The sequence below is a fragment of the Delphinus delphis genome, chromosome 13 (genome assembly GCF_949987515.2).
Source record: "Delphinus delphis chromosome 13, mDelDel1.2, whole genome shotgun sequence".
In the NCBI taxonomy this organism is placed as follows: domain Eukaryota; kingdom Metazoa; phylum Chordata; class Mammalia; order Artiodactyla; family Delphinidae; genus Delphinus; species Delphinus delphis.
In genome coordinates, this window is record NC_082695.1 from 88,925,568 (window position 1) to 88,952,957 (window position 27,390).

Sequence of the window (27,390 nt, forward strand, 5' to 3'; positions counted from 1 at the left end):
AGGGGGAAAGAGCCGACGCCCTCACGAGGAGGCGGGGCGCCCAGGCTTCACCGCGAGTCCCGAGGCCAGCGGCCCCGCGCCCGGGTCCCAGGCAGCTTCCCTCCGTCCTCCCACGTCCTAAGCAGCGCGGCAAAGCTCCGGCCAGACGCCCGGTGCCGACACCGGCGGGGCAGCCCTGCGGCTCAGGTCGTTTCACACAGAAGCCGTCGCACGGGGACCAGGACCTCAAAAACGAAACTTGGTGTCTAGAATGTCCCACTCCTAAGATCCCGGCTTTGGTTCCTGGAATTCCTTTCCGCAAGAGCAGCACGGTCACGGCTTCTTTATCCCGCAACGTGTTCGATCTTGTTTTCCACGCAGTCAAGCATGAAGGGAGGCCCCCGTTTTCTGGGCGCATGGCCACCGCCCTCTCCCGTTTCACCTTTCCACTCACGTGAAACTATGTTCCCTTCCCCACCTCTGCTTCCAGACGCCCCCGGCAGGAGGGGAGACAAGCCTGCCCGCTTCCCGAGCGCGTCTCCCTCCTCGGCCCAGGTCCAGCTGGGGGAGGGCAGGCCGACCGCTCCGCAGTCCTTCCTCACGGGCGACAAGGCCGCTCAGCGCGCCGCGCTGTGACACACGTTCGTGGCGCGAGGGGGATCCTTGGGGCCGTCCTGGGTCCGAGGGCCGGCTGACCGGCCGCAAACCGGCCTGTTTGCCAGCAAACAGGCGCCGGAGGGCCGCCACCTGCACGTGCTCCACTTCTGCCCATGTGGAGCGCGCTCAGGCCCCGAGGGCCTGGCGGATGCGAGGACACGGGTAGGTGGGCGCGGGCCCCGTCGGGAGCACTCGTCAGGCGGCGGAGAGGAGACGGGCAGGGCGAGGGAGAGCCGTGACCTGAAGTGCCTCTGGGCGCTGGGTTAGGGACCGGCCCTCCCCCGCGAGGAGGGAGCCGTGTCCAGGAGACGCGGGGGCGCAGGCCAGCTGAGGGGAGGCTGGGCAGGGGCTGACGGGGGCCCAGGCGGAGGGCTGCGCGCCCCCCGGGGCAGGGTCAGTAGGAGGAAGGGGGGCCGGGCGGAGGGAGGGAAGCGGCAAGGCGCCCGCGGCTGGGGAAGGCGCCGTGTCGTGGGCCGCTCCGTTGGCTCAGGTCTACTCTGGAAAATCGACCAAGTTACATGAAAGGAACTTTAAAATTTTTAAACTTGAAACTTTTAAATTTGGAAAACGCAGAATCACGTAGGGTGTCCATGGTATTTTCCATGTTATAAACACGGGAACTTGTGGACGAATAGTACTTCCTTTCAAGCAAATTGTTTTTTGGCAATTCACTAGAAACTGGACATTGAATTGAAATTTTATTTTAAAAATTCACTGAGAATTTTTTAAATCCAGGTGACCAGTAAAAATGCTTAAAAAACGATCCCGGAGTTCATAAAGATTAGCGGCTCCCCCTGCCAAAGCCCCAAACCCTCTGATTCTGAAGAACAGGAAACAACGTCCTGAAGTGTAAAAGGCTAAATCTTCATGGGGTGCATACGTCAAACCAAGTTACTCCCTTAGTGTAAGTAAACATTTTACTGTGTGGATGTCAACAAACCGATTTAAAGTTTACACAGAAAGCAAAAGGACCCTGAATAGCCCGTGAAATACTGAAGGAGGAGAACAGGGTCGGAGGACCGACGCCCTCGACTTTAAGACTCACCGTAAGGTTGTGGTGAAGGGACAGAGACACAGCAACTGAACAGAATAGAGCGCTCAGAACAGACCCGCATAAAGACACTCAACCGATTTTTCTGACAAAGGGGCGAAGGTGATTCAACGGAGAAAGCACAGTCTGTTCAACAGACGGAACACCTGGATGTTCACACGCAGAAGGTGAATTCAGACCCAGACCTCACAACCCTCAAAAAACTAACTCAAAAGGGGCCACGGACCTAAATGTAAATGTGAAACTGTAAAACCCCTAGAAGCTGACAGCGCAGAAAATCTAGGCGACTCTGGGCGGGCAGCAAGTTTTTAAATACGACACCAGACATGATCCAGGAGAGGAAGAATGCAGAAATGGGACCTTACTGAAATAAAAACTGTTCTGTGAAAGACACGGAGAATGGAAAAAAAAAAAGAGGAGCCGCACACTGGGAGAAAATATTTTCAAAACACACATCTGATAAAGGACTTGTTTCTAAAAAACACAAAGAGCTCTCAAAACTCAACAATAAGAAAACAAACAACCCAATTAAAAAAATGGGCAAAAAGTGTGAACAGATACCTCGCCCAATACACAAATGACAAATCAGCACCGAAAAATGCCCCACGTCACATCATCAGGGAGACAGAAGGTAAAACAGATACCACCACACCCCTATTAGTTCGGCCATTCTAACAGAAGAGCCAAAGTCCAGAACACTGACAACACCAAGTGCCCACGAGGACGCGGAGCAACAGGAACGCTCACGCGCCGTTGGTGGGAATCCAAAATGGTGCAGCCATCGCAAGACGACAGTTCAGTGGTTTCTAACGAAGTTAAACATAATCTAGCTATATGATCCAGCAAGCGCACGAAAACTTATGTCCTCACAAAAACTGACCCGTGATGTTTACAGCAGCTTTATTCGTAATTGCCGAAACTTGGAAGCAACCGAACTGTGAGGAGGTCACCCGTGGTAAAGCCAGACGATGGAGAATCATCCAGCAATAAAACGAAACGACCTATCGAGCCATGAAAAGAGCAGAAGGAACTTTAAAAAGGTCTATAACTACGTGAAAGAAACCAATCCGAAAAGGCTGCGCACTGTGTGATTCCCACTAGATGACACTCGGAAAAAGACAGAACTGTGGAGACACTGAAGAGACAGACCCGTGGCTGCCCAGGATGGAGTGGGCGAGGGGGGCGGGGGAGAAACAGAGCACAGATCTTCAGCACAGTGAAAATACTCTGCATGATACTGTTGTGATGGACACGGGTCACTGTGCACGAGGCAAACTCACTGAACACCACAGCACCAAGAGGGGGCCCTGATGTAAACTACGGACTTTAATTAACAGTAACATATCAATACTGCTCATCGGCTGTAAAAGTGTAACGCGTTAATGTGGGACGTTGTCAGCAGGGAGAGAGGGCGATGGGAATTCTCTGTACTTCCTGCTGCATTTTTCTATAAGTCTGAAGCTGCTCTAGAAAATAAAGTCTGTTCATTTTTAAAAATGCCTTAAAGCATAAAAGGCTAGAAATCAGTCTGTGGTTCTTACACAAAACAAACTACTCCCTCAGTAGCACTGACCGTTTTCTTTAAAAGTAAACTAGGTATTAGTGGTCGAAAAGCCATCAAAGCAGCTAGAACTGCCTGGAACCATCTCCCCTTGGCCCTCGCAGCCCCGACTCGAGGGCCAGCCCTGGCCAGCTGGCCGGGCGAGCACCCCAGACACAGAGCTCAGATAGGGGCTCAGCCTGGCAGGTTGAGGAGAACTCGGGTTGCCCCAGAGGCCGGGGGATGGTACCTCATTCCCCGCCACCTGCCCGCACCTGTGAGCACAGGACAGACAGACGGAACCTCTGTCACAGAGCCCCAGTCCAGCGTCGGAGTCAGGAGAACACGCAGCCGGCAGCAACGTCCAGCAACTGTGCCAGGAGGAAAACAGGCCCGGGAGAGGGTCCAGGGAAGCCCTCTGTGACGGGCGGGACAGGCCGGCAGCCTAGGCAGTGCCAGGAGGCTGCAAGTCACTGTGCTGTAAGCAGTGGCACAGTTAAAGGCCTGCTTTCCCTTTAAAGTAACGCCCGGCAGGTGGGCAGGGGACCCCCAAGAGACAGACGGAAGCTGGGTGCGAGTCCAGGAGTCAGCACACACACCTTCTCCGTCCCCTCTCCCACAAAGAGTTCCCACCCAACCTCCCCCCTCCTGGGTCTGGCTTTGCAGGCCGCTTGCTAACACTCTTGACCTGGAGAAGGGGCCTGTGCGTGGGGGGCTGGCACTCGGCGCCCGGAACCCCGTCCCCTCTGGGAAGCACAGGGCGCCCCCGGGTCTGCTCCACCTCCCTGGGTCTGTGTGTCCTCCTGCTGCCTCATGTGGGCCCTCGAGGTCAGTCCACGGTGGCCCCGAGAAGCTCCAGCCCATCCTCAGTCCACACTGCCCAGCACCCTGGACACAGCTTGAGGCGAACCGCAACCTGCCGGATCACGGTGCCGAGCGGTCATGCCTTGTTCATGCCCAGGGGCCCCACTGACCGAGACTGGATGGGGGGCGGCGGTGAACTACCACCACTGCCACGGCTGCCCCTTGCAGCCCGGTCCAGGCGCGAGCTGCTGCGAGCCGGCTGCGTGGCCCTGAGGCAGCCAGCGGAGGCCAGGCGTGCGGTCCCACCCCAGGCCGAGTCTGGGGGATCCCTGTCTGGAAGGACACCCGTTTTCCCTACCACTGCTCTTCTGGGTGTTGGCTGTGCTTTAAATAACACGTTTTCATCTGATTTCAGAAGCAATACATGCTCACTGCTACACTTCCCGGCTGTGCACACGCGGCATCATAATCGCGTGGCCCCCGGTGTTGGGATGCTCTCTGTGCCCTTCTGCTGCTGCCTCCCTGTGTGCGGCTCGTGCGGTGTCCCTGTTGTTCACTGCTACACTTCCCAGGCTGCTCACACGCGGCATCATAATCGCGTGGCCCCCGGTGTTGGGATGCTCTCTGTGCCCTTCTGCTGCTGCCTCCCTGTGTGCGGCTCGTGCGGTGTCCCTGTTGTTCACTGCTACACTTCCCAGGCTGCTCACACGCGGCATCATAATCGCGTGGCTGCCGGTGTTGGGATGCTCTCTGTGCCCTTTGGCTGCTGCCTCCCTGTGTGTGATGCTTTCCCCATTAATGCTGTGCGTTAGGAGTCTGTTCAGTAACTGTTCTGCTTTTAAAGACTACATAAGACACCAGGACATGGATTTGCCCGCAGCTGTCTAACCTACCCCTCACAACTGGATATTTGGTTTGACACCACTTTGCAGTCCTACAAATAACAACGAGGTGGCCGTACATTCCTCCCTTTCCTTAAGGCAGATGCCCGGACGTGAGTCGCCAGGTCAGCTGGCCAGCGCATCACCAGGACCCAGTCTGAATGCACTCAACCAGGGCATCACAATGGAAGCACAAACGTGAGAAAACACCACCCATGCCGCTCTAATTTGCAGTTCCAGGAATGGTCTTGCGTGTCTGCAGGTGGTACAAGGAAACAGCTCGGGGTGCACTTTCCGCAGAGCCGGGCTGTGTCCAGAGAAGGCAAGCTGGGCGGGCCGAGGGCAGGAGGCCGGGGGCGCGGCCTCGGCCAGGCTGTGCTGGACCTCAGCGCCCGGACGCCTCGAGCCTGCAGGCCACGCTCCACCCACAGGTCCCTTACGTTCCTGTAACTGCTCAAGGGGGGGACGCACCAGACAGATGCAGAAACCTCTGGCAGAAACCCTGTGCCCCATCGGGCGCTCAGTGGCGCTCCTCCTCCAGGATCAGACAGACCAGGCCTGCGGGGAGGGGAAGGCCTCTGCAGGCGCCCTGCCTTCTGTCGAATAAGCTGTCCCCACTGTCCTCCATCCTGCTGCTGCTGACTCAGCTTCTCGAGACACAAGCTGAGGAGGCCTCCTTCCCTCCCAGGACAGTTACCCGACTTTAAAGCACCTCGAGGAGAAGAAGGAACAGCTCCCCAACGAGCCCGATTTGCCACCAGGATCACAAGAGCCGCTGCGAGTCGGCTGTGTGGCCACCAGAGGAGCATCCTGGGCCCCGCGGTGCAGGAAGCGGGGCCAGCAGACGGCTGCTGGCTTCTGTGTAAAAGGATTCTAGAAACAAAAAGTGAGAGGAGGGAGAGGGATGGAGGGGAGGGGGGAGGCGGGAGGAGGCCGGAGAACAGGCCGCAGAGAGCTGGAGGCCCTTGCGGTGACGTGCCACACGGGACGGGAGGCTCACACGGGGGACTTTAATCAGCCGTCAGCCTGGCTGCACGGAAACACCTCCTCCAGGCTTGGCTTGCCCAAGGGTGGTTAAGGCCAAACAGCTCCCCTTCCCACAATTAAGCAAACACTGCAGACACATACAGAAAACATCCCGGAAGAACCGCACCACTGGATCAAAACCCAAGTCAGAGCAAGATGTTATTCCTAGAGACACTGGAAATGTCAACATTTTAAAAGTCTGCCACATACGCTGAAGAACAAAATATGCCACATATTACAAAGGAAGCCGGAAGCCCCGCAGTTTTCTGCCTCCTCACAAACTCTGTCGTGCAGACTTGGGACCTGTCTCCTTGCTCTATTTCCCCCCGGCGCCCCCAGATGAACTCGCGGAGCGGAACTCCCTGGAGCCCCCGCCACGCACCCAGCTCTCTCCACTCCCGGCTCATCCGATTGGCTGGGCTGAGGGACTCAGCTGGGCCACTCCCGGATGCCCCCCACCCCCCTGAGTTTTCCTCAAAGGACGCCATCCCGGTTAGTCCCCCATCTTCCCCAGGAGTGCAGTCCTCTGGGTTTGGGACAGCTCCACAGGGCACCCGGGGGCCCAGAGCTCAGGAACCGGCTAAACGTGCTCTGAGCGTCGGTCCTGGCATCACGGTTGCTTCTGTCGGGGCTGGTTCCAGCTTCAAAGGAAGTTTAAAGAGCATTTCTAAGAAATGACTCGAAATGGATGCAGAATCAGGCCTAGGGCGGTGAGCCCTTTAAGGGCCTCTGGCGGTAAACAGCTCCGGGGATCGGGGATCGAGGAATGCGTGGCTTGGGAGCGGAAAACTCTAGCCCGTCACCCGTCAGTGTGTCAGTCTGTGCCCTTCTGGAAACAAGGACTTGGGCGGGGCTGGGCTGGGCTCAGGCCAATCAGGGCCCCCTGGAGCTGCGGTGCTAGGGCCCCTCCCCAAAGGTAAACATGGACTTCAGTCCTTCTCCGGAAGAGGCTGTGAGGCCCTGCTTCAGGGCAAGACGCCTCCTGACAGCTTGGGGCCCCTCTCGGAGTCGTGGTCCTAGGAGCCCTGCTGACAGCAGACACAGACCTGTCCTCCAGGGGCTGCACGCTGGCTCTGGGGGCCTCGGCACGGCCACTCGCACGTGTCTTGAGCGTCTGCTACTCACCCAGCAGAGAAATTCGGGTAGGTCTGGGTCACCGAGGCCCATCTAGGGGACGAGGAGCGGCAGATCCTTGCTGTGACGCCACAGACGGCCCCGGCCGCGGTGACCCCCAGGCCAGTGTCAGGCGGCTTGGAGGGAGGGCACCCAGTGGCGGGGCCTGGGCATCACTCACAGGGCTCCTGGGGTGGGGCCTTCTCGGTGGCTGTGAGCTCCCCGACACCCCAGGGCAGGGTGTGTCCATGAACTAGAGTCGGCTTCTGGGCCCTGTGCTCAGGTGACGCGATCTCTTTTAACGGCATAGAGGTGTCTCCTGTGCTTGTCTTCTGTTCCCAGGCGCTTGTTTCTTCTTGGGTTTTTGCCTCTGTCCACGGCAGAGCTCCCACCCTCCTGCCCCAGCTTCACCGGGACGAGCTCTACTGTGCATCTCACGCAGAGGCTGGCTGTGGCTTGGCCGAGCTGCAGACGGTGGTCGGCAGGGCACCCCAGCCTGGGAGCCGCTGGCACTGGGAGACAGGCCGGTGACCCTGAGCAGCTCCCAGCACCTCCGTCCCCACCTGGGTCAGGTCTGGGAGGGCTATAAGCCTCCCCCAAGAGCTGACTGACCGACACAGTTTCCTTAGAATCATATCTGTGGGTCCACCCTTTCTGGTAAACTCTAAACATCTTCAGTGCTTTGTTCTTAGCAGTACTAACTTATTTGTAGCCCAGCTCAACGTAGACTAGGACCCTGGGTCCTGTATAGAAGGATGCCATGCAGTACTCAGGTAAGGACGAGCTCCCAGCAGGTGGGCTGAGGCACACCTGTCTGCTAGGTGTGCACAGAGAGCCTAAGAACGCTGAAAACAGGCAGGGACTCCGGTGCCACTGAGAGCTGGAAGGTGGGGGAAGAGGGGCACCTCGGACTCGCCACAGACGGAGGAAGGGAAACAGGCAAGAGCACGCAGCCAGGGACCCCTCGGGGAGAAAACCTCCCTAGTAACACGGCCAGTCCTCCAGCCCTCCTTCCCTCTCACTTTAAAACACATTCTTTCAAAATAAACTCTCCTCACATGAGCTTCAGAGAGCCTGGGTGCTTGACAACAAGCTTTCTTTTGACAAAAAACCAAAAAACAAAACACAGTACAGTCATTCCTCAGTATCCGAGGGGCACTGCTCCCAGGGCCCCCCGTGGACACCAAAATCTGCGATGTTCAAGCCCCTTAAAATGGCCCAGTGTGGTCGGCCCTCCGTATCCGTGGGTTCTGCATCTGTATCCCCTTCGATCCTCGGCTGGTTCAAGCCATGGATGTGAAACCCGTGGATACACAGGGTCAACTGTACTAGTTTTCCCCTGGGTAGTGTCTTCTGTAACTAGGGCATGGAATTCTTAACTTACTTAGGGTGCTGTTTCTGGAAGGCCCCCCACCCCAAGTCCAGGGCAAGGAAAGGAAGAGAGTTTATGTTTTCTTTTGCTTCTGGGCGTCTAGTATCTCATTCTATTAAAAAGTTAACCCAAATCATCCATATTCATTATAGGAAAAATGGAAGCAAAGAATAATCAGAAACCCCAGAGCTGGAGCCCCACTCCTAGGTCACCAGCGTCAGCGTCCCCACTAGAACTGTCTCAGAAAAGACTCAGGCCGCCCACCTGCTCCTCTGTGAGCCTCCAGCACGTGACCATGGACACAGCTAGAGGGCATCGTCATCCCAGGTGGGTGTTTCCACACGCCGCCCCCCAGCCCCCCGACCCCACCCAAGAAAACCTCTAAGACAGAGGAGCTTCCAGGCTCCCACCTCTGCCCCAGTCCATGGGGGCGGTGTCAGCAGCGAGCACCAAGTGGTCCATGCAACAGGCACCGCCCAGCTGTTCACTTCACCAGCCCACGTTTGCTCCCTGTGCATCTGGCTCAAGGAAAGGTGTTTTTTTAAAAAAATTGAGATAAAATTCATGTAACATAAAATTCACCATTTAGATCATTTAAAAATGTACAGTCCGGGGCTTCCCTGGTGGCGCAGTGGCTGAGAGTCCGCCTGCCGATGCAGGGGACACGGGTTCGTGCCCCGGTCCGGGAGGATCCCACGTGCCGCGGAGCGGCTGGGCCCGTGAGCCGTGGCCGCTGAGCCTGCGCGTCCGGAGCCTGTGCTCCGCAACGGGAGAGGCCACAACGGTGAGAGGCCCGCGTACCGCAAAAAAAAAAAAAAACCAACTGTACAGTCCAGAAGTTTTTAGTAAATTCACAGTGTTGTGGAAGCATCACCACTGCCTAATTCTGGAGCATTTTCATCACCCCAGAAAGAAACACCGCCCTTCAAAATGGCTCCCTCCCTCCAACCCCGAGCACATACTAACCTGCCTTCTATCTCTATAGATTTGCCAATTCCGGACACTTCCTGTAAGTGGAATCACACCGTATGTGGCTTTTTGTGTCTGACTTCTTTCACGGAGCATAATATTTTCAAGTTCATCTACACTGTAGCATTTATCAGTGCTTCATTTCTTTCTATGGCTGAGAAATATACCACTGTGTGGATGGACCACATTTTAAAAATCCTTGCCTCCTTGATGGACACTTGGGTTGTTTCCACTTTTTGGCTATTGTGAATAATGCGGCTACGCATGTTTTTGTGTGGACATATGTGTTCATTTCTCTTGCGTAGGTGGCTAGGAGTGAAATCGCTGGGTCGTATGCTAACTATACTTTCACCTTTTTGAGGACTCGCCGAATGGTTTTCCACAGCGGCTGCACTATTTTTTATTTCCATCAGCAGTGCCCGAAAGTTCTAGTTTCTCCGTATTTGTTTTTATCTTTCATCGTTTCCCGTGCTTATTGGCCATCTGAATATCTTCTCTGGAGAAACGTCTTTTCAGAGCCTTTGCCAAATCTGACACATTCAGGTTTCAATTTGTCTTTTTATCATTGATGAGAATGTTCTTTATATTCTAGACACAAATCTCTTAATAAGATACAAGACTTTAAAATATTCTGTTCTGTGGGTTATCTTTTCATTTTCTTGATATTGACACACAAAAGTTTTAAATTTTGATGAAGTCCAATTTATCTATTTTTTCTTTTGTTGCTTGTGCTTTTTTTTTTTTTTTTTTTTTTTTTTTGTGGTACGCGGGCCTCTCACTGCTGTGGCCTCTCCTGCCGCGGAGCACAGGCTCCGGATGCACAGTCTCAGTGGCCATGGCTCACGGACCCAGCCGCTCCGTGGCATGTGGGATCCTCCCGGACCAGGGCACGAACCCCCGTCCCCTGCATCGGCAGGCGGACTCCCAACCACCGCACCACCAGGGAAGCCCCTGTTGCTTGTACTTGTGATATGATATTTAGGAAACCATTGCCTAACCCACGGTCACGTCCCTGTGCATTTCTAAGCAGAGCAGCAAGCAAAAGTAGCCGCGGCCCTGGTTTTAAAAAACAGAAGCATAAATAGCACCCTGTGTGTGGGGTCTGGTCTCAGGAGCTCTCTTCTGGCTTCCCCGGAGAAGAGGCCCAACACAAAATACCAGGCGTTAATAGAAGCTGTCTGGAACCAGCATGAGGTAAACATGAACAAGCCAACCACACAATGTAGAAAGTCCTAATTTGAGAGGCTACGTGTGGCGCTCAGCTCCCCGTTTCCCAGCCTCATGTGAGGGTGGTGAACACCGGGAGCCTGAACAAGTTTACCAGGAAAACAAGACTCAGACCAACACTTGGTGTTTTCTGTTAAAAGCTGCCGCAAACAATGGATCGGGTCTTGAAAGCCACCTCAGAGTAAAAATAAAGTCAGCTCTGAAATACCTTTCTCTGCCAAAGGAAGCCATGCCCGAGGTGGGAGATGTCTGGACCACTCCCCGAAGGGTCTGCTGAGATGCTTTCCAAGCCCACAGTGAAGAGTGCTGGGTCCTGTGTGGCCAGTTCTGGGCAGCACTCGAAATTCTCCACCGAGATTCAGGGTCCAGGCTGCTGGCAGAACCACTGAGGTCAGTGACAAGTGAAGCTTTAGGTCGTCAGGACACGGGAGAAGCCCCGGCTGAGGCTCAGCCCGGTCAGCCCTGAGAGCTGTTTGCCGTTGCTGAGCCACGCTCGACCTCCCCCAGGGCTCCAGAGGAAGAACGCGAAGGCGCCTGCAGCCAGGAAGTGGAAGCCGTCCTCTCCAACCCTCTGTGGGTGCTCAGAGCCCACCCTTCAGGCCCACAGACACGGGAGCCACTCGGGCGGCTTTCCTGAGGCCCGGAGAGGCCGGCTCAGCCGGGAACAAACCTTCCTGGAGGCCGAGCCGACTAAGAGCTTCCCAGCCCGTCCTCCTCGGTCCTCACAGCTCCTGAGGCCCAGGGTACCTTCCTTTGACAGATGGGGAAACTGAGGCTAGAGGCAGACGCCACTAGGCACGGGACCCAGGTGCTCGCCTGCGGCACTGCGCCGGTGGCCGGGAGGAGTGTGAGCCCCTCAGCAGGGGTAAAGGTGGCATCGTGAAAAGTCGCTACCTCCTGCTGGCGCATTCATTTAAACAGCGTGCGGAGAAAGCGCTCGGCACGCGCGGGGGGCGGAACAGCCCAGACTGGATCACAGATTCAATACACGAAACAGAAGGAAAATGCCCCGATGCCCTCCTTCCTAATAACTGTCTCGCGCACACTCTCCCAGGCTGTTTAGCGCCACTAAAACGTATCTGTACTCTTGGGGTTCTCAGCGGCATGGAGCTGACAGGACACATACAGACACAGACGTAGGAGGAGACTTCTCACGGGAAGCGGCTCCGGCGGTTACAGCGCCAAGGCAGCCCCCAGCCGTAGGCGAGCTGGGGGCCCAGGAGCTCCATGTCCGAGGGCAAAGACAGGGAGATGCCCCAGCTCCAGGAGAGAGAATTTGCCCTTCCTTCACCTTTGGTCCCATTTGGGCCCCTAACCGACTGCAGGGGGCCGGGGGTGACCTGCTTTACTCAGTCCACTGATGGAAATGCTCATCTCTCCTGCAAACACCCTGACAGACACACCCGGAAATAATGTTTTATCCGCTTTCCGGGCATCCCTTACGCCAATCAGGTTGACACAAAATTAACCATCATGATACCACAAACAGAAAATACATAAAACAGCACTTTAGTAACTGGGAACTTCCTACGCTAGCTCGAGCTGGGTGGTTTAAACGGAAGACATTTACTTCGCACAGTCCTGGGGACTGGAGTCTGCCCTCGGGGCGCCGCGTGGTGGGTTCTAATGGGGCCTCTTCGTGGTGGAGGGGGAGCTCTGGTGTCCTCTCCTCTTCTTAGAAGGACACAGGCCCCCTCCCATGACCTCATTTAACCTTAATCGCCTCCTGAAGACCCTCGCGTTGGGGTGAGGGCTTCGGCGTGTGGCTTCGGGACATAGCTCGGTCCGTGTTGCTGGGTGCCCGGTTCACAGCTGGCTCCTTCATTTACCGTACCCTGGGCGCTCTCCAGGTAGGACAGGTCTCTCTCTGTCATAGTTATCAGGTGCACACTGCAGGGAGAGGCCTCCGCGTGCCCACCTGGACGCTCGAACCACTCTACGATGACCCTAAGACCGTCACTGTGCCTCCGAGTGGGCTCTTCCCGGAAGCGGGGCTGCGAGCTTTGGGTCAACGTGCACGATGAGCCACGCCGGGCCTGCTGCTGTGACGCCGCCGCAGGCAGCGCCTCTAAATCCGATGACCCCAACGGTCCACCAGCGCCAGCGACACTGTGACGTCTTTCCGGTCAGAGGACAGTAAATCCTGAGAGGCTTCCTGGAGGAGGAGCTTTGCAAGGAGAGGAGAGGTTTGTGGTTTATGAGGACCAGCCTTGAAGGCGGACGAGGAGAGAAGAGCTACGGTCATGATGAACAGAGAAAGCGGTGAGGGGGTGGAGTTCACATTTTACCTGGAAAGGATTGGCGACAGAAGCAAGTGTGTAGAAGAGGAGGGAATATCGGCTTAAAGGGACAGGTGAGAAACAGAAATCAGAGCAGATACCCGACCACTCTTAAAGTAGCTGACACCTGCTTTTTATTTATTTCTCCATTTTGAATTGTATTTATATTTTTATACATCAGGTTCTCATTAGTTACCTGTTTTATACATATTAGTGTCTACATGTCAATCCCAATCTCCCAATTCATCCCACCATCACCACCACCCCCAACCTGCTTTCCCCACTTGGTGTCCGTACGTTTGTTCTCTATATCGGTGTCTCTATTTCTGCCCTGCAAACCGGTTCACCTGTACCATTTTCTAGGTTCCACATATATGCGTTAATATACGGTATTTGTTTTTCTCTTTCTGACTTACTTCACTCTGTATGACTGTCTCTAGGTCCATCCACGTCTCTACAAATGACCCAATTTCGTTCCTTTTTATGGCTGAGTAATATTCCATTGTATACAGGTACCACATCTTCTTTATCCATTTGCCTGTCGATGGGCATTTAGGTTGCTTCCATGACCTGGCTATTGTAAATAGTGCTGCAATGCACATTGGGGTGCGTGTGTCTTTTTGAATTATGGTTTTCTCTGGGTATATGCCCAGTAGTGGGATTGCTGGGTCCTATGGTAATTCTAATTTTAGTTTTTTAAGGAACCTCCATATTGTTCTCCATAGTGGCTGTATCAATTTACATTCCCACCAACAGTGCGAGAGGGTTCCCTTTTCTCCACACCCTCTCCAGCATTTGTAGTTTGCAGATTTTCTGACGATGCCCATTCTATCTGGTGTGAGGTGGTACCTCATTGTAGTTTTGATTTCTCTAATAATGAGTGATGTTGAGCAGCTTTTCATGTGCTTCTTGGCCAGCTGTATGTCTTCTTTGGAGAAATGTCTATTTAGGTCTTCTGCCCATTTTTGGATTGGGTGGTTTGTTTTTTAATATTGAGCTGCATGAGCATACCTGCTTTTTAATAAAGTCTTTCCTAGTGTCTCTACCCAGAAAACTTCATGCCCTGAGAAAAGACTGATGGATATACCTGTAAGTTACGTTTTAACTTCGAACACGTTAAGTGTTTTTCAGAACCAGTTATCCTACTTATAGTGTGTATTTCCCACTTCCTTCAAAGCTGAAAAAATGCCCCCAAACCCCAGAGAAAAAACCCAGCACCTGCTCTGGGATCTCAGCGCCCACGCGGGCCTCGCCTGAGAGCGGGCACAGCAGGTAACCCGGGCTGGGGAGCAGGGTAAGGGGCGGTGGTTGTGTGACGGGGGTGAGGGGTCGGCAGGGAGAACGGGAAGGAGTGAAGCACACTCGGCCTTACAGCTGCCGCCTGCCTGCTTTCGGAGGGCTGCTTCTGCAGCTTGCTGTGGGATGGAGGCCCCAGGACAGCTCCACGGGGGAGGAAAGCGCTCTTGGGAGGCCGTGGCCGCGAGGGCTGACAGGTGTCAGGCATGGCCCACAGACAATGCTGATGTGAGTAGCCCGTGACCGAGCCCTACGAGGTAGGAAGCACTCGTCAATCGCCGTCTGATGGGGCAGAACGTCCTGCCACAGATGGGAAGTGGCTCGTCTTTGTGTGTTCAGTCTTACCAGACACTGCTGTGATTTGCTCTTAAAAATCATGCCAGCACCCACAACTGGGTGCCAAGTAAAGTTAGGCAAACCTGAACAAGGCGCGGGTGTGTCACGTGTGACACTTGTGACAGTTTCGTAAACTACCACCACGGGGGGGAACTGGGCAAAGTACACTGGGATCTCTGTATTATTTCTGAAAACTGCAACCATCTCAATAAAAACCTCAGTAAAAACCCCATGCCAGCAGGGGGAGGGTCCCGCATGCCCAGCCCCCACTCCGGCTGAGGCTCTGCAAACTCAGTGTCTTCGGGAGAGTCGGGTGCTGCCGTGAGGGACCCGGGGCCCCCACTGCAAGGCCCCAGCACCGCACTCCTGGCTGCATTCACGGCAGGAAAACTTCTCCCAAACCTTCTGCTCTCTCTGCAATGCAAAGATGAGCAGAGACGCCCAGAGCCCACAGGGATCTTCCTGGAGAATTCCTAACGTGTCCTGCTGGCCAGCTCCCAGCTCCCCCCACCCCGCACCCGGGCCAACACACACACACACAGGCTCCCGCCAGACTCCCGGGTCATCTCTGCTCTAGGGCTGCCCTGCTCACTGGAGCGGGGTGGAGGCCCTCAGAGTGTGACGGAGCGTCACCTTCAGCACAACCCGCTTATCCAGCCCTTGTGGGAAACCAGTCTTTATGTACATAACACAGGGCAGCAAGCAAACGTCAACAAATCTGGGTGAGTGGAGACCCAGCCCCGGGAGGGGTACATGGGAGGGGCTGGGGCTGACTGCCCTGCGTTGCTTCGAGAGGACGCGGATCTAAGGCAGAAGGGGTGAGGATCAGCGTTTGGGGGCATCCAGCATGGTTTCCTTGAATGTCTCTGCCCGAGCCAAGCCTGCAAATGCTGAGAATCAGGCGTCCTCTCTCCCCTTCCTCGGCCCCAGTCCCTTCCTGCCACCTACGGGACCATGTCTCCTCGGGAAGGAGCGGGGGAGGACGCACCCAACCTGGGCAGACAGCTAATAAAGAACACGCCGAGTCAAGCGGAGACACAGCCAAACTCCCGAATCCTTACATTTTTGCAGAAGCCACGAGGCGGGGCTGATCACAAAGCACCAATCGGAACCCGGCGTCCCCGCCTCAAGCCCACGTGGGGGGACGTCTCGCCAAACCTCCCGGCCTCGAGCCGTGGCCCGGCCCCCGCGGGAGGGGCCGGTAGGAGGACTGCAGTCATGGTTTTAACTAGAGGGGAACATTTTCACTCGGAAATCCCGGGAACTGAAGTCACTCAGGTGTGTCTCGGTGAAGCAGCCTCAGACGCACGTCGAGGCCGGGGCCGGACGACGTCGCCCCTCTGCAAGCAGGCTCGCGTGCCCCCAACTGCAGCAGCACGCCCCCCGGCTCCCTGGCCGTCGCAGGGGAGTACCGCAGGCCACGGGCCTCAACGTCACTGCCAAAGGGCTGACAGGGGTGGGAGCCCCCAGTGAATGCCCCGCTCCCCCATCCCCAGCTCCCCAGGCAGGTCTCGTCTGAGGTCTCCTGCCTCTGCGCCTGAGGCACTGCACCAACCATGGCACCCTGGGAGCCACTCCGGCCCCAAGGCCGCGTTTTCTCATTGGGTACGTGAGCACGGCGACAAACACCAATGCCGTGGGCTACCTGAGTGTTCGGAATACCTGGCGCCCGACACTGTCTCATCAGAGCAAATGGCCTGGGTTACGCAAATTTCAGAACGAGCCTCCACGGCCTGCGTGCTGGCTCGGAACACAGCTGACACAGATGCTCCTGTGGTCTGAGGGCCAAGGAAGCTGCCCCGAGGCTCCGAGAGACAAGGAGAAGGCAGGCTGCGGGGGGCCTCTGCGAAGGCGTGACAAGGTGGCGGCAGCAGTAGGCGTGTGCCTGGCTGGCAGAGCTGCGGACAGAGGCAGAGGTAACAAAGTCCAGCGCCCTCCCGAGAGATGCAGAAAGGAGACTGAGGTGCCCCGTGCGTAAGTGACCGGAAGGCCTGGTCTGGCAGCCCCGGATTCAGGGCTTGGAGCTCACTTTGCCTGAAGGTACGGTCCTGGCAGCCCTACCGGCCTGAGCTCCTGCTGGGGGAGTTCGCAGCAGGGCCCGTGGTGCAGCGCTCGGCTCTCACCCTGGGGGGCTGGGACGCTCGGCCCACACGGGCTCCCCGGCAGCCCTGCGAGGGGGAGGGACCCCTGCCCATGTCTGTGCCCACGTCTTTGGAAACATGGGCTCCAGGCTCTCCTCGGACCAGTCCCCGAGTGGGGACCAGAGCTCACTTCCCTCCAAGCTCCCTGGTCACGTTCACCTGCAGCTCAGCTGGGAGCCGCCCGTAGCCGGGCAGGCAGCTGCCCCCAGAAGTTTCCAGCAGGACCGTCTCACGTTAAGCTTGCTTGTCTCTGTCACACCACAGTGATGGGGTGCCCAGTGTGATGGGGCCGCTCCATCTCTGTAGGAAGCAGGCCTGGCCCAGCTCCTAGCACTTCAGTACACACTCCACACGCCCCAGACCCCAGGGCCAGCCTTTCCTGGGGAGGCCAGACCCTCAGCCTGAGAGCACAGCGCCTTCCTCATGACCGCAGCACAGAAAGTGACACTCAACGCAGGGAACGGCCACGAGGGTCCCGACCCCCAGGGGACGTGTGGCGACGGTGGAGACGCCTGTGGTTGTCATCAGCCGGGTGCTACTGGCGCCGTGCAGGTGAGGGCCAGGAGCGCCGCCACGTGCCCGCAAAGCACAGACACCCTGCAGCAAAGGGTTATCTGGCCCAAGTGTCAGCAGTGCCGCAGGGGAGAACACCCGCCACGCGCACGTCTCCAGCAGGTGGGAGGGGCCCCCGCAGAGTCAGGCCGTCTAAGGCGCGTGGCAACACACGAGTGGTCGCGACGTGGAAACGTGGGTCACAGGAGACAGCCGGCCTGGGCGGGCGGGGGGCAGGTGCAGCCCAGAGGGTCCATCTGTGGTCAGGACGCTGTGAGGACCAGCCGTGGTGCTGACACCGGGGCCTGCAGGGCAGGCCGAGCATCCCAGGCCAGGCCCAGGGAGGCATCCCCACTGGGGCTCTGCACTGGCCCCTGGTTTCCCGGTGCTGTGGCCTCAGTGCCCCCGACTGGCATGGCCTGCACACGCCCGAGGTGGACATCAGGCCTGGGGCGCACGTGCGCGTTACACACACTCGGGCACCAGGAACTGGCCGGAACGGGGCCGTAAGCACCCGGGGGTCCGCGGGCCTTTGCTCCCGCCCCCTCCCCAGCTTTAGCGGTCTCACCAAAGCTGCGTCCGGAGACCCCTTCTCCTCTGCACACTCCCTGAAGGGTAGCTCTTGCCGTGTCCGCTCACAGCTCCCTGCCGCCAGGACCCCAAACAGCGAGAGGGCCGGGGGGCCCCCGGGCTGCCGTTAGCGCTGGGAACCGGGGGCACCGTATCCACGTGATGGAGAAGACTGTGGGCCAGCGGGTGACCCTGCTGGCGGGACCTGAGGCCAAGGGGGCTTGGGGGCAAACCTGGAAGCCGTCTGCGGTGGACGAGCTGGCACAGACGGGCGACCAGCACGTGGCCGTCCTCTGCCCAGTCCGCTCTCCACCTGGCGGCACACATGGGACACACGGGGGCAGCGCTCGGGTGCCTGTGAGCCCGGGCCACCCTCTGAGGACCTGCGCCCCAGCTGTGCTGGGTCGTGACTGGGGACACAGGGGCGACCTCCCAGCCCGGTGCCCCACCCAGTGTCAGAGCTGCTCACCACAGCCTGGGGCCGTGGCAGGCTGAGACAGGGGCGCCTGGCCTTTTGCCTGCCGGGAGTCGCCCCCTTCCTGGCGGGGGCCTGGTCCGGCACCCTCCTCGTGCGGAATGAACGCGGGAAGCAGGCCCTGGGTCTGCTGAGCGGGCTGGGCCGTGGAGCTGCCCCAGAGATCAGACCAGGCCCCGCCCGGCGGAACCCGCATTTAACCAGACCCGGGAGCACACACGCGTGGCCGTGGGAAGCCCGGCGCCTGGCTCCGCCCCCTATGCCCCTCGTCAGGGGGAACCTGAGGCTGGAAGCGGGCACCCAGAGCACTTACAGCCCTCCTGTGTCTGCAACTTGACAGCTGCCCTGGACCTCGAGCCACTGCGTCCCTCTCCTGAAACGCCCAGGCCGCCTCTGCTGAGGGCCTCGGAGAAACGGCAGCCCCGCCTTCCCTTCTGTGCCCGACGTCCCCACGAGCAGACGTACGCCAGGCAAGGGAAGGTGGCCAAAGGACAGGTTCTGTGTCTAATTCTATGTGTTTCTTTTACTGTAAGCAGCAGAAGCTGGCGAGGGTGTGTGTTGAGGTCAAGGGCAGGCAGTGTGGGTAGAGGCTAGGGTGGCTGTGAGGCTGAGCAAGGGACCTGGGCTCCCTCCCGCTAAGCTGAGCTAGCCATGGCTCCAGCTCGCCCATGGGTGGCACCCTGGGGAGTCAGCGGCGGGGGCCTGCCGGTGGCTGGGTGGTCACTGGTCCTCACAGCTTGGCGGACTCCCTGGTCGTGCCCTTGTCCCTGAAGGTGGTGGCGGCTTTGTGGTGGGTCTGCAGTGGCTCGTCTCCCCCTCTCCCCTCCTTCTACTTGCAGAGTAGTGGCTGTGCAAACTCTGGAACTGCACTTAGAAAGCTATTAGCTTTTCTAAACGTCTTTGTCTTCGTTCATGGCTGAGGAATCAATCTTCCACGTTTAGACACCTCAACTCTGAATTTATTTCCAACGATATTTGAAAATACACACTAAAAATTACTTCACACTTTAAGGTAATGATTTTGGCCAATGTGTTCTGGGAACAAACGGACGCTGCATAAAGATAGCTGTCATGGGAAAAAAAGGGTGCTAATCCAACACTTTCTCCAATTCCCTGGAAACCACCTGGGAGGCGCAGCCTGCAGCCGATTCCACATCAGCAGTGCCTCAGACAAAGCACGTTCTCAGCGCTTACAAAGCTCGTGTTAACTCTTTAAAAACGCACACTTATTGTTTGGGCAGGACAAACTTCCAAGAAGACAGCTGTACGCTTTAGCTCTGGGGCAGGGCTACACACTCGGCTGAAGGTGGCACGCGCCCAGAAGCCCAAGGCCCTCCTGCCGCGTGCCCCTGCCGCGTGCGGCTGGACCTCCCAGACAGGCTGGCCGGGGGGCAGTTGGCAGGGGTCTGGGGGGGGTCACAGGCGTCCTCCCCTGGAGGTGGCAGGATGCGCTCAAGGGTTGCACCCAGCCCACCCTCGTGAGCTCCGTCTGAAGGAGCACCTGTGGGGAAACTGAGGAAGGAGCAGGAGCTGAGGACGACAGAGAGACACAGGCTGGGGGACGATGCTGTGAAACAGCACGAAGGGCTCGGGGAAAGCCACTCACAGGCAGAGTGGAGAAGCACGCCGCTCTTCCCACGGGTTCTTCTAAAAAACGAAAACAAAGCCACCCAGAAGACAAAATCCCCAGCACCATTCTCCTTCCTTTGCAGTCAGACAAGCCTCACCGGCCCCGAGGGCACACGCTGGTCAGAGAGGCAGCGCAGGCTCCCGAGGTGAGGGCGGCCCCAGCTGAGCCCACTTGCAGGATGCAACGGCAGGGCAGGGCCGTCTCTCCCCTCCAGCTCTGTGCTGGGAGAAACCCCGCATTTGTTTCTGCAGACATTCCTAGGCTCGAGCACAGCACGTTCCCAAGACCACAAAGATCTGCATTTAGCCAAGCCAGGCATAATGACCTTTCCATATCAAACCCAGCCCGAACGACCTTTCACACAACGTTTAAATAAAAGCGAACGGAAAATACAACAAAATGAATCCTCTAAATGGAGCTGCGGTATAAAGTTTCAATGCCCTAACTCAGGAAATCAGCTCAGTTTTCCTAGGCTGAGCTGAGAGCCCGTGGCACACAATGAAACCACAAGTACAGATACACACTGAACTGTAACTGTGACGACGTGTGTGCCGTGAATGCTGACGCTGATAAAAGTGCTTTAACTCTCGTGTTTATGGGTTTTCTTCTTATAAATATGTTAGTAGTCAAGTAGCTCTATTCTCTTTGGTCGTTTTTATGAAGAAGATGAAATTAAGAACCCACTCCCAGATGCATTTGCCCCTGATACAAAAGGAAACACTAGGTCTTCAGCCTGATAAAGGGCATTCATGAAAAAGCCACCACAACCTCACACTCAGGTGACAGGCTGGGTGCTTGTCTCTAACCTCAGGCGCAAGAGTGTCTACTCTTTACTCAATGCAGCACCTGGAGGTTCTAGCCGGGCGATTAGGCAAGAAGAAGAAAGAACAGGCATCCATTCAGGTGGGAAAACGTGAAGTACAGCCATCATTAGAAGTAGGACCGCTGGGTCCCGTGGTAATGCCACGCTAAACCTTTTGAGGAGGCACCGAACTGAACTGAATACATACGTCTACACAGACACTTGCACAGGAATGTTTACAGCAGCCAAACGGGGGAAACGACCCCAGTGTCCGTCCACTGAGGGATGGATGCACCCATACGTGGAACATTATTCAGCCATAAGGAAGGACCGAAGTACCGACACAGGACACAGCACGGATGTGTCTCAAGAACACGATGTCAAGTGAAGGAAGCCAGTCACAAAAGACCACGCGTGATGGGACCCGTTTATGCGGAACGCCCAGGATGGCAAATCTGGGGGGACAGAAAGCAGATCAGGGGTTGTCAGGGGCTGGGAAGAAGCCGTTTTCTGGGTTCAGGGCTCTTTTTGGGGTGATGGAAATGTTCTACAATCGCTGTGGTGGCCGCACAATTCTGTGAACATCCTAAAAGCCAGTGAACTGCACACTTTAAATGGGTGAATTACATGATACAGGAATTACATCTCAGTAAAGTTTTTATTAAAACAAAGAAATAAAATTGTTCCTTCCAGCTCTGGGGGAAGAAAAAGAAATACTAGATACAGCCCAGCGCTTCCTAGTTGTTGCATCCTCAGAATGCCTTTTAAGAAGAAGACATTTGTGAGACATTCTCATCTTCTCCCTACTTTTAATCTACTCTCCTTCCCCCAGTTAGGCTATAATCAACACTAACGAATTAAAACCTGAACGTTTTTGCCTTTAACTGGTTTTGCATTTTATCGGGTCCACACCTTGCTTGTCCACATTCTCCGCTTCCAAACAGGCTCACCTGTACCCGTGTCCCAGGACGGGGCCTTGCGAGGGCAGGGCCAGGAGACCGCTGGGGAGGCTCCACACACCACAACTGGACGGCTCTGCAACGCCCGTGAACATGGCGGCCGTTCATTTCCGCTGAGGCTCTTTTTCCTCCTGACTAACCTGGACTGCTTCCATTTGAGCTACAAACCTGGAGCTTTGGGTCCTTCTGGCTTCTGTGCAGGGCTCTGAGGAGGCAACGGTAAGGACCGCAGGCTTTGCAGAAGGAAGGAGCAGCAATTTGAGGGGTGGCCCCAAACCTCTGCCTTTGTTTGCAGTCCCCGGGAAGAGAGGCGGGTGAAAGGAACCTGCTCCCTACTGCAGCTTCAGGGACGCTTCACGCGGACACAGAGCCTCGCCACTCAGAAGCTTGCCGTGATTTGCCAACGTTACTTCATTAACTCTAACACCACCTTTATCAGATGAGCAACTGACAAGTAAAATAATCCTCATTCTGTTGAAGACAAAAATTAGACTTGACACGGGCCAGACGATGATCGGCAAACAAGTGGCCAGTGCCTCCTTCACTCTGAATTCCCCGCTTCAGTGAAGTCCTGCCCCGTTGGGCAGCCCCGAGAGCCCAAGCCCACTCCTCGCGCCTTGGAAAGCAGCCTGCACTCGGCCTTGCCCCCCCACAGGGGCAGGTCTGAGCTGGCACCCCTGCTGCCCACCTCGGCACAGCCCTCTGGGAAGCTGAGAATGAGCAGAGCCGATCAGACAGCGACTGACCTGCCGGCGCGGTGGGAAAACAGGCAAACGCCAGGGAGACACTCCCGGGGGACCTGGGCCAGGCTTGCTGTCGGGCTACTTCCTCACGTTGCCTGTGCTGGGCGGCCTGGAAGTGCACGGCGGGTCCGGGTCGAGCTCAGGATCTGACGTGAGACGGTGCGTGTGTCTGAACCAGGGCGTCTCGTCCTCCCAGGTCTTGCTTGGGGCCCAAGGAGACTGTTCTTTCGGGTGTATTATCGGAAGATCAGGTCGTCACTGAATTGGAAGGTCCCGCCCTCTTCAGGGTCTTTTCCAGCAACTGATCTTGATGAACAAAAGTCTAGTCAATGCTGCTTCGCTTTGCTGACGTCAGTAATCAGTTCCCTTGAGCACACAGGTGGCAAAGTCTCTACTTACAAATCCATTTTGAATGGCCAGTTATATCCTCAGAAGGTGATTCAAGGTTCAGTGTGTTAGGAATAAGTGATTTTAAAACTAATTTTAATGAAGGTAAATTAACTTTCACTGTCTTTCCTATCTAGCTACACTTGGGCCCAAAGGTACCTAAGTGTCACACCACTGGGGTGCAAAATCATTCCAGGCACACAACCAAAGACCTTGGGACACAACAGGACACACACACACGGGCACGTGCACACGCAGGCACACGCCAACCGCTGGCTGTGATCAAGCGCTAATAAGCATTTCTTCTGTGGCCGCTCGTCTTCCAACTGTTTCAGAAGTTAACGTGTAAAATGTTATCCTCCATCCCTAAAGTCTGTTTCGTGCCCAGTGGCTTTTCATCTTTTCTGGTCTTCAGAACCAGCTTAAGTAATGGGGGAAGAATCCAACAGGAGTCACTCTAATGCCCCTGAAGCCCAATTAGAACGCGTCCCATGGTGGGGTTGCTGGCTGACAGCTCAGGACGCAGGACTGCCCCAGGCTCCAACCTGGCTTCTGGGAGGAACCGGCAACACACGGGTGCGTTCTGCTCAATGGGCCCTTTCCTAGAGAGCCCTGGGTGTGCAACACCGGCCCTGACCACTCTTAACTTGTGCCCCAGAGTGGAGGGAACTGTGTCCCGTGGGCAGGACACGGAAGATGGGCGGTGTGAGAGCCACGTACCCCTCGGGCCGAACGACCAGCTTCTCGAGGGGGAGGCTCACTGCTGCCCTGCACTCAGGGAGGTGCTGGGCAGCGGCTGGGCTACTGTGGGTCTGAAGGACACCCAGCCCCGCCCCCGATGCTCAAGGACCGGGACCCCTGGGCCCACACCCCGTCACACACACCCCGTCGTCACTCACACCTCAGCCAGGTGCCATGGGAAAGGGGAGGGTGGTAACAGCTAACCCTCACAAAACGCCCTAAGGGGTCAGGCACAGTTCTGAAGATTTAATCCTCCCAAACTGAGGCTTCACAGATGAGGAAACTGAGGCACAAGAGGGATGAAGTGATTTGCCCGAGGCCACGTGGCTGGTGGGGTGAGGAACGGGGACTCACTATCATCACTGCCATGTCCGAGGAGCACGACCGACCCAGAAGGGAGAGCACGCTGGTGGTCCTAAGGGAGCCAGACTGAAGAAACTCCAAGTTCTGGGGGCTGATCTCAGACAAGAAGCTTAACGGAAAGACCTCGGCACCAGCAGTGAGACGGCTTGGACTCAGTCAGTCCCACTCACTTTGCAGGACTTCTGTCCCTCCCGAGTCTGCAGTGCAGTGTAATTAAGGTCCAGACTCAGTAACCACTGAGAAGTGGGCCGTGAGCAGGCCCTCCTGGAGACCCACCACGTCTCTGGACATCAGGGGACAGAGCTGGTGTCTCTCCCAAGCAGAACACTTTCAGAAACCTAGCATCGAGGGGCACTGATGCCAGCCGTTCTGAGGCTCCACCCTCAAGTCCACCCTCACCTCCAAGCGGGGCCGCTGTGCTGACCCGTGGCCCAGACACCATCAGCAGTAACGGCCTGGCCTCACCAGCCCCAGGGCGGCGCGCTGGCGGCTAAGCCCGGCTCGGGCCCCCGGCGGGTAGTCCTTCCCGGTCCCTCTGCCTCGCGGAGGTCGGCCCGAGGAAGAGCTCTCCCCGTTCCCCGCCCTCTCATACTTAACCTTTGTTATGACGTAGGAGAAAGGAGATCAGATAAAAAGCAAGGAAATATGAACCCCCAAGTTCCAAGGAAAACACTGGGCCTCTCACAGCCTGTCTCAGGAGCAGGGCTGGATCGCCGGGGGCAGAACTGGGTCAGGCATTTCCGAAAAGCCAGCTCTCCGACGCCCATCAGAGTCGGTGGCTCTGCCCCCAGCTCACAGCGGGTTCCTGAACACAAGGTGATTTCAGGTGCTGAGCAGAGGGTGTGGGAAGAATAGCACGATCGAATCAGAGAGAAGGGGCGCCATTCACTGGCTCCCCTTCCTCCGAGCGGCCACTTAAAAGCCCCACGGGGTCGCCGTCCCCTCCAGGAGGAGCGGGGCCATCCACGTGTCCACCCTCCCCCGCTGGCTCCACAGCCGGGGGCTGTGATTCGGCCTGTATTTACGGGATGCTACAGCGGTTACCAGAGGGGACAACTGTAATTGAAACAGCCGAAAATAACTGCTGGCAGGAAAGCCTGTACTTAGAGCAGACCTCCTCCAGCAGTTCCCATGGCCAGCCCTCCACGCTGCAGGCCAGGCCAGCACAGCACAGGGCGTCACGGAAGCTCCACGGGAGCCTGGAGGAGGGTCACAGGTCCCCACCCCTGCCCTCAGCGGCCAGGTCTCTGTGCCACCCGGCACTACAAGCCTCACAGCACCCCGTCAGCTGAGTCCCACCCACGGCAGCTGCCCCTCCGCAGCAGAGGCCGCTGGGCAGTGGCGACGACGGGGAGAGGTCTCTGTTCCGCGAGCCCACAGCCAAGGCCGCCGGCTCCAGCTGCCTCTCTCACCAACAGCTCCTGAGCGTGAATCCCAGGGGGCAGTTCCCGGGACCCTACGACAGAGCACCCAGGGGCCAGCCCTGCCCTGGGTCCTCCGCCTGCTTCACCCCGAAGACGCTGCGAGAGACACAGCCTCACGGGCCCTCAGTCCACGAATCCAGAGACGGGGCGAAGACCAGTGCAGCTCCGCTAGCGTTAAACACTTGGCTCAAAGAGGCTCGGAGCCGAGCGAGATGCCTGCTTCAGGAAGATGCTTTAACCGCAGGACTGAGCTACACGCCACGTGACTGGCTTCCACAGCGCCCCTCGTTAAGGGGTACAGTTCATCGGGTTTGGCGCACTCGGCTGGGCAACCATCGCCACTGCCTAATTCCAGAACACTTGCATCACCCCGAAAGGAAGCCCCAGACACGTCAGCAGTCACTCCCCACCCCGTACTCAAGGTTGTGACTTTTGCTAGTTTATCAATCACTCCAGGTCTATTTATGCAACTACAAGCAAATATGAACAAAGATTCGTACTCCCTCATTTTGTTTCAGGGGGTAACGAATTATACACACAATTTTGCACCTAGGTTTTCCACTTAATACATCTTGAAGACCCTGGATTTTAAGAGCTGAACAAGTCGTCTTCCTGCTGTTTCTACAGAGCTGCCCAGTCCACCGGCGACAGTCTGGGTCAGGGGAGGGTCCTGACCGGCAGGATTGTCCAAGATGGGCAAACCACGGCGACCAGGAACCACAGTGCGTGTCTTTCTCCCGTCCAGAGGAATCTGTGGTCCGTCCGGGGGCCACTTCCTGATGCCCCCCCACCTCAGGCCAGTGGAAACTGCAGCCTGCGGGCTGGGCTTGTGCCAGTGCCTCGGTCCTCTGCTGACCGCTCGGAAGCTCTGCGGCCTCCTCCTTCACTCCCCACTTCAGCCACGGGAGGAAACCAGAGACACCTGGACAGCCGTGTGGACCTCTCTGGGACTCAGGTTCGTCCTCTGTAAAAGGGACAGGTCACCCCACTCGGGGAGACCATGGACTTGAGGACGCCTGCCTCGACCATGAGCGCTCCGCAGCCCTCGGAGTCTTCACTGGTGCCAGCGGCCCACGCGCCACACCGCCATCTTGACGCAGAAAACAGGGCTCGTTAAGTTCCCGCTGTAACAACAGACCCTGACGCCGTACTCCCAAGCCCCTGTGAAACACACACAGCTTCTGCAGCTCCCTTCGCTCACTGTCCTGGGAACGCCTGCCCGTTACGAGGGGGCCGGCAGAGCAACGCAGGCGGCACACAGCACAAGAGGACCAACTGGGTCGGGGGTGCCAGGTGGAGGAGGGTTTAAAAGGCACACAGGGTAAGAAGGACGCATTTTCATTTCAGAAGCACCTCGCCATAGTTGCGGTCAGCAGGAATTCCCCGGGAACTCGAGGAGGGTCCACAGCTAAAGGGTCTGGAAACCTCCTTGTGTGAAGCCCTGGAGCCTGCAGCACGAAGTACACGGTCTTCCTCGCCTGTCCGTGAGCGCCTGCACCAGAGAGCTTGTCAAGCTTTGGCAATTGCTCTGATCGACTCTGAGAGCGCAGGAGGCCCGCCAGGGTTCACTAGCTAAGTGTGCCCCCACGCTCGACAGTGAGGGCCGCCAGAAAGAGCTGCTGGAGGGAGGGTTGAGGAGGGTCAGGTCCTCGGGCGGACACACCCCAAATCTACACGTGGGCCGGTCTCAGGCTCTGCCCGCTGATGAGCCTGAGCGTCAGAACCGTGCTTCCAGCGTCAACCGCACGAAGAACTTCCATCCGCTAAATGATGCTCAAAAAGATTGGGATGGTTCCAAGGTCAAAGGCGACATCAGGAGACGAGGCGCCCTCTGCCTGGCGCCTGCTCCCAAAGGCCAGCACACTTTTTCGTGGTGTCTGAAGCTGGCAGGAGATGGGCAGGGGCCACGTGGGGCAGATCTGTGTTGGAGCGCCCCTCCCCCCGAGGGGCCTCAACCAAACGTCCACCCCACCCGAAGCCCACCCGAGAGCGAGCCAAGGCCAGGGCTGGGAGCACACCCAAGGCTGCGGACAGTGGCTCTTGGGGCTGGGAGTGAGGACGTGCTCGCACACC

At 57.0% G+C, this 27,390-nt stretch overlaps 1 protein-coding gene and 1 long non-coding RNA gene across 2 annotated transcripts in view; one reads left to right on the forward strand and one right to left on the reverse strand.

Annotated features, from left to right (window-relative positions):
* The window catches only part of PARD6G (par-6 family cell polarity regulator gamma), a 106,086-nt gene that overhangs the window by 22,386 nt on the left and 56,310 nt on the right, over positions 1-27,390 (reverse strand). The window lies entirely within an intron of this gene.
* Positions 6,887-10,110, forward strand: LOC132436370 (uncharacterized). Its single transcript, XR_009521789.1, has 3 exons — positions 6,887-7,080; positions 8,576-8,750; positions 9,409-10,110. It is a non-coding gene; the product is annotated as an uncharacterized lncRNA (long non-coding RNA).